The sequence below is a fragment of the Vicia villosa genome, linkage group LG1, assembly GCF_029867415.1.
Source record: "Vicia villosa cultivar HV-30 ecotype Madison, WI linkage group LG1, Vvil1.0, whole genome shotgun sequence".
In the NCBI taxonomy this organism is placed as follows: domain Eukaryota; kingdom Viridiplantae; phylum Streptophyta; class Magnoliopsida; order Fabales; family Fabaceae; genus Vicia; species Vicia villosa.
Genome location: NC_081180.1, coordinates 22,697,461 through 22,709,762, shown reverse-complemented (window position 1 = coordinate 22,709,762; position 12,302 = coordinate 22,697,461).

Genomic DNA, 12,302 nt, shown 5'->3' with positions numbered 1-12,302 from the left:
AGGGATTTACACCTTGTTGAAGTTGGCTAAATTTTGGAAAATGCATAAAACCAACATTGCTCAAAAATGCATTTTTTCCAAATGGGGCCAAGTTTTCATGGTTCAAACATCATTTCCATAATATTATGGGCCTCCCACGACCAAGACTAAGCCCATAACATTTTTCATCCATTTTTGCTTGATTTTTTCTTATTTTAAGATTAAATTAAAAGGAAAAATGAAAGGATAATGGATAGCTTGTATTCCAAGCATGACTCATCAATATGACTCATTCAACTCTGTCTCAAAGCAAAGTACAGCAGAGGGAGAGAAGAAAATCAAGCCATAGTGGCTTAAATGCCAAGCTACATATGTGGAAAAGTCAAGATTCTAGCAAAAGCACTTATTGCTTTCTAGCTTAGATTTTAAGCACCTCAATGCTTATAAATAGGCTAGCATACTTCAGTAATGAAAGAGATAAGTTCAGAAACAAAGCCTTACTCATAATACACTTGTAACCACTTGGAACTTTTTGAAAGAAATTCAAAATTCGAATTTTAGTTTCTAACTAGTTTCAGTTCAAACAAAGCATTCAAACATCATCTTTGAACATCAATAAACGTATCCCAATCAATTACAAGCCTTGAAGCTCACTAAATCGAGCTATACAGGTCATAATTTGCTCGAACTTAAATCAATTCGTATCTGGTTATCCACGCATGCTCAACAAGATGTAGACATATAGTTGAGTTTGGTTTGATGTGTAGATCATTTCTGGAAACTTAATTGAAGTTTGAACACGTATACACGAAACTACCATTTTAGGGTTCATAGTTTCAAAATTAGGGCTTTCTGAAATAGGCAAAATTAGAGGTTCTAAGTGGTACCATTGAGTTCGTATGGATCAGACGAATTGAATGGAGGGGTCGCGCCAAATTTATTTTTAGATTTACCCCTATTCGTTATTTTGCAGGACATGTAGCTACAGCAAAAAACCGTCACTAAAACCTTTAGTGACAGTTGCAGGCCTAAGCCAACGGACGGAGGAAGAAGACGAACTCGTGGCAGCCTCTCATTGGCTGCCCTGCGCGCGTTTGTTTTTTTTTAAAATATATGATTCAGTGCTTTGCAGGCTATGTACGCATCATGCTCCCTCGTTTCAGTGACCACCTGATCCACTAGTCACATCATTCAACGCTCCAGACAAAGCACTCCTTATCATGGACTCTCAATCCAACCACACCTGATCAGTATCCTTTTATTTTCTATTTTTATTTTTAATTTCTTTGTTAAATTAATTAAAAATAGTTTTTAAAAAATCCAAAAAATATACAAAAAATATTTTTAGACTTCTAAAATAATATATTATTTTCTGAAATAAAAATATTTTATTTTTCTTCAAAATTTCAATATTTGCATAATTAATTAGTATATATTTATATATTTGCTTTTTAATTATTCTAACCAATCAAAAAATCATAAAAAAATTGTTCTTTATATAAAATATTGTTTATATATTATAAACTAATTTTGTACATATTTTGAATAATTTTCTCTTTAAGTTTTAATTATTTGTATAATTATGTTTTAATTAACTTAAATCAATTTCAAATCAATTTCAAAATTCCAAAAAAATTAGTTTTGTTTTAAAATTAATTGATAAATATTTTGTACATATTTTAAACTTAATTTCTAGGTTTAAATTTATTTTCATCTTTTTTCTTCATTTTAATTTAATTAATCATGCATTAATTATAATTAAAACCAATCATAAAAAATCCAAAAAACATGCCTTTTATTTTTCTTGCAATTTAAATTCCTAGATAAATGTATAGGATGTCAAATTCATGTAAATAGGCTAGTTTACATTTTTGCACAATCGATGTAATAGCGTAGATTTACTTTCCGCACTTTACATTTCCGCATTTTAATTTCCAGCAAAATATAAACTGCGTGTATGTCAAAGATAAAATTGAACCGTTAGATCACTAACTTCAAAGATAAAATATCTGAATCCAATCACAATCACACTTGCACCTCTTAAGGTAATCCCTTCTCATTCTTTTCAAAATCAAAGTCAAAATTCTACTATTTCGAGTACAAAATCGAACCTTTTGTTTGTATCCGGTGAAAGGATAGATTTTTAAAGGAAATAAGGATAAAGACCTTACAACTCAGGGTAGACCTCCTAGTTTGCTTGCTCAAATCAAAACAAACAAATTCTCATACACTGTTGTTTTTCAAAACAAAACTTTCAAAAAAGACAATACTTTGTATACATCCAAACACGGATTATTACAAAGTTAACGTTCTTTTCAAAACATCTTTCGAAAGATAAACAAGCATTTTGTATACATCCACACACGGATCATTACAAAATTCAATTTACAAAAGTATTTGAAACCACATATGAGCATTCTAAAGCAATTGAAAAGTGATCGAAAAACAAGTGAGCTAAGCAAACTTAAGAGCCCATGGATAACCATGGATACAAAGGGTGCTAACACCTTCCCTTTGTATAACCTACCCCCTTACCCAGAATTTCTTAAAGGTCTTTTTTCTGTTTCTTTTATAAACCTTTCCTTAATTGGATAAAATAAAAGGTCGGTGGCGACTCTGTGAATTTTCAAAATGCGAAAGCATTAAGCGATAAAAAAGAGTCAGTTCACGTATCTCTCCAGAACAGAGGTATGGCCCGGGATTAAAAAACGGAGGTCCACACTGAGCATCGGTACAATTCATGACTCGGAAAATCTTCTCAATCGCCTTCAACCAAGCTTGAGCTTTATCCGGCTCATGCTCTCCCTCAAAGATAGGAGGGTTGTTCCTCTGGAACTTCCCCAAAGCGCGATACTCATCATCATCACCATTCCGATTTACAGAATTAACTTGAGGAATTTGACCAAGAGATCCAGCCAACATCCTCAATGCTTCAGCAATGGCATCATCGTTCCTTCCAGCAATCATCGTCCTACGACAACCAACAACCAAAGCAGACAAAACAGTATCGATCGTATCAGATACACAAATCTAATACAACGGGAATAAAGACACTAACGACTCTGACCAACTAGTCGACCATGCTCTGATACCACTAATGTAACACCCCTTTTCTAACCCCAAATATATCATTCAATCACACAGAGTAATCATGCATAAGGAAAAAGGGAGTCACATGTTATTTTCATCACAATGAAAACCTAGAACAAAACAGTATACATTCTTAATATGCAAAGATCATATTTGTAACACAAATGTAAATCTCATGCTTTCATACATTATGCGTAAACGCTTGCGGAAAAAAATTGAATTGCTAATAAAATTTCAATTAATATATCTCATACTATATTCATCTACCAAATTCGAATTAACATTTAAATACACAATCTTGGCCACATAGCCTTAAACAACATATCCGAGATCTCAAACAAAATACATCCGAATATTCTACAAAACATAGGAAATAGCAATATCCAAACATAAGCATAAGTCTAAAGAAAATTCCCCCCAAGTGTTACATGATCAGAGCATGTGACTCGCTACCTAATCTAATAACAAAACTCGGGAGCTCCTCGGCTAAATCCTCGGATAAGCTACTACTCGTTGGAACCTGCACGTTATCAACAAAGGATAACATTCAAACAGAAGGGTGAGAATTCACCTTCTTATAGAAAACATAATAATGGTAAATGCAACATAATTAAGCATACATTTCAGAATTCTTTATTCTTCTCAAAACATGCATTTATCTCCGATATAAAGTTAACATGTTCCATACCATTAAGCATCTCAATCAAATTCACAACCTCATATATTGACAATTTACATATATACACATATATCACTCATACATATACATATATTTCACATTTCACGTCAAATATGTATCAATCACATATATCTCATTCTCATCACATTCTCTAATTCATATAAAATGATTCATCATTCCACATACATGCATATCAATCAAATTCACATCCACACATTCATACCACATAATCACACATAACAACATTTCACACCGACACGTGCGACTCAAGTGTGACTCTATGCGATATGCATGTGGATCCCTCCGTTATCATTTCCGGTCATGCCGATTGTCATTCTCTCAAGACTAGATAACCACCTCAAATCCCTATACTCGTTAAGCTTTCAAACCCCATACTCGTTAGGTTTGGGACAAGTAAATAACCTTCGCGATATTACCCAACATTGCCACTTTCAAAGACTCATGCTTGTGTACGTGTGCAACAAAACAAGACTCATGCATTTAAGACGATCTCTCTATCCCTTAAACTACACAATCACATCTTTACAACTTTGCACAACATTACACAACATGACATTCAATCCAATATCACACATCAATTAGCATTTATGAATCAATCACATAGTTCATGGCATTAACATCTCATAAGGCATCCATGAACATTGATCATACAAGATTCATCCATAACATACACATATAATTACATGTTATTTTCAATTAACATCATAATTAAATTAAACAAATGCCAATCAACCCTACTCTATCATATAGAAAATCTCATTAGCTTCCTAACGCTTCGAACGACGCATAAAACGGAGTTACGGATCAAAAGTTATGGTCTTTACAAAAATCTGACAAAAATGGAAGTTTGTAGGTCGACGCAAGGAAATCATAGGTCGACGCATGGCTGTTTCCCATCCCTCTCGGGTAAGCGCTCGTCGACTCATGTGTCGACGCAAGGCATGCTATAGGTCGACGCAAAGCATCTACAGGTCGACGCATGCTAAAGGAAAATGGATTTTTTGCTATTTTAAGCTGCTCAGGTCGACTCATGCCTCTGTGTAGGTCGACCTATGCTGCGTAAAACTCAGAAAATCACTATTTTCTTCCCCATTCCCCTCATACAACACCCATTAACCCAAACACAATCCATACATCAATTGAAAGCAAAATTGGCACACATATGATGTTCCTAATCATGTTTCTAACCATGGGTCATTCATACATCACATTAAACATGAACAAATCATAAAATCTCATTGTTTTATCATAACCCTAACATTTTTCCAAAACTATGAAATGAAGAGATGAAAGATTACACAAACACACATTACTCAATCATGTAACTATAAGAACTTGGATTCAAACCCTTACCTCTTGAATTTCTCCTTCTAACTTCAAGAAATCTACAATCCTCTTCTCTTCTCTCTTATACTCTTTTGCCTCTTTTCTTCTTTCTACTCTTCTTTCTATCTAATTTAGGTTAACTCATAAAATTCTCTTCTAACTCTCATTATCTCATTGGGCTTAACCCATCCACTATTCTCATTTCTAATTCCCATTATGCCCAATAGCTAATTCTAATAAAATTCTACCATTTATTAATTAGCTAAGTAACATATTACCATACAATCAAATAATTATTACTCAAACAATAATTAAATAAACACACAAACAATTATCAAATATCAAATAATCCTAATTAAATAAAATCTAATAAAAATAAGGTGTTACAATTTTCAATGTTGTCATATGTTTTAAATTTATATGTATTGTAAGATCTTATTTCTATGTACTAAGTAAGGTCTCATTGTGTACTAAATAATTTAGTGTTTCTATGAGCTAGATGTTTGTGTTTTAAAAGAAGCCTATTGATTATTGGTGTCTCTTGAGTATTTAAAACTTTTGTAGTCCTTTGCATAACTTCTACGGAAGTTGAAGTTACCTTTTTATTAATTAAGTGTGTTTATGCTTAAAATAAAGAGTTAAATATGTTTTTGGTCCTTATAAATATCTCAAAACTTATTTTTAACCCTTATTCAAAAATTATATATTTTATTTCCTACAAAAAATTTATGCAACTAGTTTCAGTCCCTGTTATTTTCTAAAACTTTGAAAATCGTTTAATTATCCTTTAACTTTTAAATTTTTTTAATAATATTGGCCAGATATATTTAGAATATTGTACAATGTTTATTTACCAAATTTTAGAAATCGTTAAAATGAGAAAAACTAGATATGAATTTTTTAAATTTCAAAATCTCAACTTAGAATTCATATTTTGAGTTCCTTTTTTTAAGAAACTTTTTATAACGTTCTAAACTTATTTGCAAAATAATCATTAAAAGATATACATTAGTTTAAGAATAGAGACTAAAATTATGTGCATAATAATTTTGAGGGACCAAAACATGCCTCTTTATAAGGACCAAAAGCAAAATTCGGCACCTTATAGGAACCAAAAATATATTTAACCCTAAAATAAAAAAGGGAATGAGATCTAACTTTCAAATATTTTAAACTAGATAATGTTAAGACTCTCAAAATCTTAGAGTGCAATTATCCTATTTCTTGTGATAATGACAAGGTTTAATTCCAATTAACACTTTGGAATCTGAGGCAACGAACAATAGCAACCAAAATAATGGCCTTATGCAATAATAATTAAAAAAAATATATAACAGAATAAGACGAGAAAAAGTGAGATAATCGTTTATCTTGTTCGATCAAAATATTTACATTTGGGAAAGAGAGCATCTATTCTATACACTATACTCAGAAATTTGTTACAAGAGATTATAAATGAGTTACAAGAAAATAGTCTTCACCTTTAGAGTTCCAAAGAACAAACTCCGAAGGCTCCCAAGATCAAATCCCTATTTTCTACCTGAGTGTTTCTCAACTTCTTCAACTCTCAAAATTAGAATCACTCAAATCCATAGTTTTAAAAGTATTTTCCATTTTAAAGGTTTCCCTTGAGAAGACCCTAAATTCTCACTCTACATTTTTGCTATAAACTCTAAGATTTTCACACTGTAAAACAGTAAAGATATACATATTTATAATTACTAAAACCTAACATACAAATCTTAAAACACAACCCATTAATTATTAGAATAAGATATTATAAATAACGTATAATATATTTTATATTAATTTAGATTAATATATATATATATATATATATATATATATATATATATATATATATATATATATATATATATATATATATATATATATATATATATATATATATATATATATATATATATATGATATTCTAACATTAAATAACGGATCCACAAACTGAATCGGTCAAACTAGAAATCTTCGAATCACCTAAACCAAACATTTTTTCTACTATCTGGCTTCCTGATTTTTGACAATCTTGAAATATGTTTTCTTTATCTTTATTAACTAAGGTTTTAAGGAATAACTCAACACTAGTATTATCACACTTGATTTATGTGTTATTCTTTTATTATTGTTTTTTTTTTGTTTCACTAAAATTTAGAAATTCTTCTTATTCTATTTTGCAAAGAACTAGTTTATATTATTATTTAATCATAATAAGAACAGTAAAAAATAATTTCTATATTTATAAAAAAAATTAGTGAAAGACTAAGTCTATGTAATATTCCATAAGGTCAAATTGAAGCCAAATTAATTGATATATAGTCCCTTATTTGAACAATCTCCATTAACCTCACTTTAAACTTATCTTACATCGAACTAAAGCACCAAAGAGGATTTCATAGAAATTAGTAAGCCATATAATAAAGAATTACATGTAGTAACAACATGATGAGTGTAACTCTACCTTAAACAAATCCAAGCAAACCATGTCGATCGTGTTAGGCTAGTCATATTAGCTTGTCCAAGCTATCTTGTCATATGCCATGTAGCCTCATCCAATTGACACTCTGATTTGATCTTTTGTTTTACCTACTCCACGTACTCTTTGGCTTGACCACATGCTACACTAAAAAAGTCCTACTTAACACTTTCAAGAGTGGTATCAGTTGTTGGGGTTTCTATTGCACATATGGGGTCAAATGACAATGGTTAAGTAACAAAAATGTATTATTCCAATGATTCTATCATCTCAGTGTACGTTTTTTATGCTTAAATAACGTCTTGATTAGTTTAAAAACAGTTTTCTCAAACTAGTAAGGCTTTAAATTTCGTGAATGATTTAACATTTATATGTTCATTTGTGATTCTAAGATTAAACAATATCTTTTATGAAAGGAATGGGTAGTAATATATTTGGAGACTTATTCTTCATCATGTTTGATTAAAAATTTAGTTATAGTAAAGTTTGAAATCAGCTCTTAGAGTTCTCACGCACCATGTACGTTTCTAAAAATGTCTCTTGCTTTCGTAGGTGTATTTACGCAAACTTTTTTTTTTAATTTTACGTTGATTTGAGATATTCTCTATTATTAAACCAACAATGCTTAATTTCGTCTCTTTTGACTCATTAATGTAATAATATATATTTTTTATAACTACATAAGCATGCAAGCCCTACATGTGAACATTTGAGTTTAAATAGCATGCAAGGCTCTTCGCAGTATTTTAATTTTTCATGTGAGACTATTTTGTATTCATTGTTGGCATGTAGTGAATTTCTAGGATTTTGTAACAGACTTCTTACCTAAAATACATAAACCTAGGAAATTGACTCTAGCTATTAGAGAGCACATACTACATAGGATAGGTTTCCTCTATTCTGACACAATTATTATATCTATATTTCAATTTAACAAAATTAGCTAAAGTAATATTTTAATTTTGTTTTCAAAGTTACACTCAAGATTTGGCACAAAGATATTCATTTTGAAATGTCAATTAATTGAACAATTGTATCGTATTCTAACTCATCTAAAAAATATAAATAATATTAGGTGAGATACCATATCTCAAATTAGAATCAAGTGTTCACAATTATCGTATAATCAAAATTATTATCACTATACTTATGCATTAAAAGAAACTGAAACTTTAACTAGTTGAAGTAATTTATCAAAATAAATATATTAGTTTAATATTTTAAAAAATCACTTTTATGATTTTTGTATGTTTGTTTAATTTTATTTTAATTTTTTTGAAGCTAATCACTTTTTAAAACTCAATAAACGCACTTAAATGTGTGAAAAAGTAATTGTACTAAATAGATTAATTTTAGACATATGAACTTGTAAATTTAAAAAGTAATCTTGCCAATCAAAGTCTCAAAGTCCTTGTTATTTATTATTTTTCACTTTATTGACTTATAAATAATATATAAGACACAAATTGTAATTTAAAGAAAAAAGATTTTCCCAAACAAAGCTTCAATATCCCCATTATTTATACTTTTTCTTCCTATTCGCTTATAAATAGGCTATCTCACTTCCACTTCAAATGCATCTTTCAAATTTACTATAACATAAGAGAAAGCAATGACACACAAAGTTGTTATGTCTCTCCTTCCTTTTGTTTTGCTCTTGTTGATTGTAAGTTACTAATCTTTGCATGTATGTTTGTATCTTTTACAATTATAATTTACATAGACTATTTATCGTAATCTATCATTTCTCATATTTATTTCAGGCATCAGTGTCACTCACAATCAAACTGTTCTATTTGATTTGATAAAATAATGTTTTTTCAGAAATGAAACTTCAAAAAATTGCTTTTGACTAATTTTTTTCATAATAAGGTTGCCAATAACATAAACAACTCAGCACAATCCTTCACAGATTCATCCACTTGCTTAGCAGACAAAAATGAATCTTTGCTAACACCAATCTCAGGAAAGATAACCGTCTTATCAAAACAATTGATATACACACGATTAAATTCCAACCAATTCATACCTAAAATCACATCAAGCTGCTGTAACGGAAGAAAAACTAAATCAATCCCAAAATCTCTACCAAAAATACTCAACAGACAATTCAAACACACATAAGAAGTAGAAACAGAACCCATAGCAGGTGTATCAATAACCATACTTCTATGCATATCAGATAACACGAGATTCAATCTCCTAGCATAATCCGAAGAAATGAAAGAATGTGCCGCACCGGTATCAATAATAGCAATCAAAGGTGTACCATTAATAAAGGACATACCTTGGATTAGCCTATCATCGGTAGAAGCCCCAACACCAGACAATGCAAACACTTTCCCTTTCGCTTGTTCCTTCTTTGGCTTATCACATTTGGTGCTAATGTGACCTTGCTCCCCACAATTGTAGCAAGTCACCTTCGAACCACTTCTACACTCGTTTTCCTTGTGACCACTCTTGCCACACTTGAAACATGTCACTTCAACTTTGGAACAATTAACAGCACGATGTCCCTCAACACCACATTTGAAGCACTTGGTCTGAGCGCTAGATCCTCCCCCACTTGGCTTTCCGATAAAACCAGCTTTCTTCTTGTTATCATACGGTTTCCCACGATATTGACCTTTCTTCTCATTCATAGCCTTGTAGTGAGAAGCACTCTCCCTACTATCCTCATCATAAATCCGACTCTTATTAATCAACTCTATAAAACGAGTAATCTGTTGATAACCAATTGCCTTCTTGATATCAGGTCTCAGACCATTCACAAACTTCAAACACTTAGATCTCTCCGCATTCATAGTATTGTAGTGAGGACAATATTTGATAAGCTCTTGAAATCTAGCAGAATACTCCGCCACGGTACCATTTCCTTGCTTCAACTCAAGGAATTCCACCTCCTTCTTTCCACGGCAATCTTCCAGAAAATAGTTTTCCAAAAATGCATCGCGAAAACGATCCCAAGTAACCTGAATACTTTCCTCATCAAGCCTCTGAGCCATATTGCGCCACCAATCCTCAGCTTCCTTCTCAAGCATGTGAGTACCAAATTGCACTCTCTGAGAATCTGTGCAATTCATGACTCGAAAGATTTTCTCGATCGCCTTCAACTAAGCTTGAGCTTTATCCGGTTCATGCTCTCCCTCAAAGGTAGGAGGATTGTTCCTCTGGAACTTCCCTAAAGCACGATACTCATCATCCTCACCATTCCGATTTCCAGCATTAGCTTAAGGAATTTGACCAAGAGATCCAGCCAACATCCTCAATGCATCAGCAATGGCATCATCATTCCTTCCAGCAACCATCGTCCTCTGATAACCAACAACCAAAACAGACAAAACAGTATCGATCGTGTCAGATACACAAATCTAATACATCGGGAATAAAGATATTAACGACTCTGACCAACTAGTCGACCATGCTCTGATACCACTAATGTAACACCCCTTTTCTAACCCCAAATATATAATCATAAATAATTACTCAGAGAAAACATGCATATAACAAGGGGCTTCACAACGATGTTTCCAAAAACTAAAAGCTTTTAAAAACCAACAAAACATACATCCATCAATATATAATTCATTTGGCCATCAATATAACACGTCTTACTTGACATAATTCATTAAGAATATGCATACACAACAGAAATCATAATTACTCATGCATTGTATAAAATGATTCATGTCCCATACCATGATCATGTCTCAAAATAATATTCAAAACGTAGTCATAACATCATATCCAGAATATTGGGCACTAAGGCCTCCAACCATAATAATAAACATCGTTCAAATTCCAAAATGAAACACATGAGTTCAACACCCTAATCATATCCCAGTGTTACATGACCAGAGCATCGACTCACTAACTAACTCAACCGAAACTCGGAACTCTCCGACTAACCACGAACAAGCACTAATCGTCGGAACATGCACGTTATCAACGAAGGATAACATTCAAACAGAAGGGTGAGAATTCAAATTCTAAATAGAAAATATAATAATGGGAAATGCAACATACATAAGCATACATTTCACAATTCATCACTCTTCTCAAGACATACATCTATCCTCAATATAAAGTTATCATGCTTAATATAATTAGATATCACGATTAAACTCACAACATCGTATATCAATGATTTACGCATTTGCACATATACCACTCATGCATATATATATATATATATATATATATATATATATATATATATATATATATATATATCACATTCCACATCAAATATGTATCATTCGCATATATCACATTCACATTTTCTTCCCTAGTTAATATCACATGATTCATCACCTCATCTTTATACATATAAATCAAATTCACATCCACACATTCATATCACATACTCACATATAACAACATTTCACACCGATACGTGCGACTCGAGTGTGACTCTATGCGATATGCATGTGGATCCCTCCGTTATTATTTCCGGTCATGCCGATTGTCATGATCTCTTGACTAGATAACCACCTCAAAAGCCCATACTCGTTAAGCTTTCAAACCCCATACTCGTTAGGTTTGGGAAAAGTAAATAACCTTCGCGAGATTACCCAACATTGCCACTTTCAAAGACTCATGCTTGTGTACGTGTGCAACAAAACAAGACTCGTGCATTTAAGATGATCTCTCTATCTCTTAAACTACACAATCACATCTTCATAACTTTTCACAACATTACACAACATGTAATTC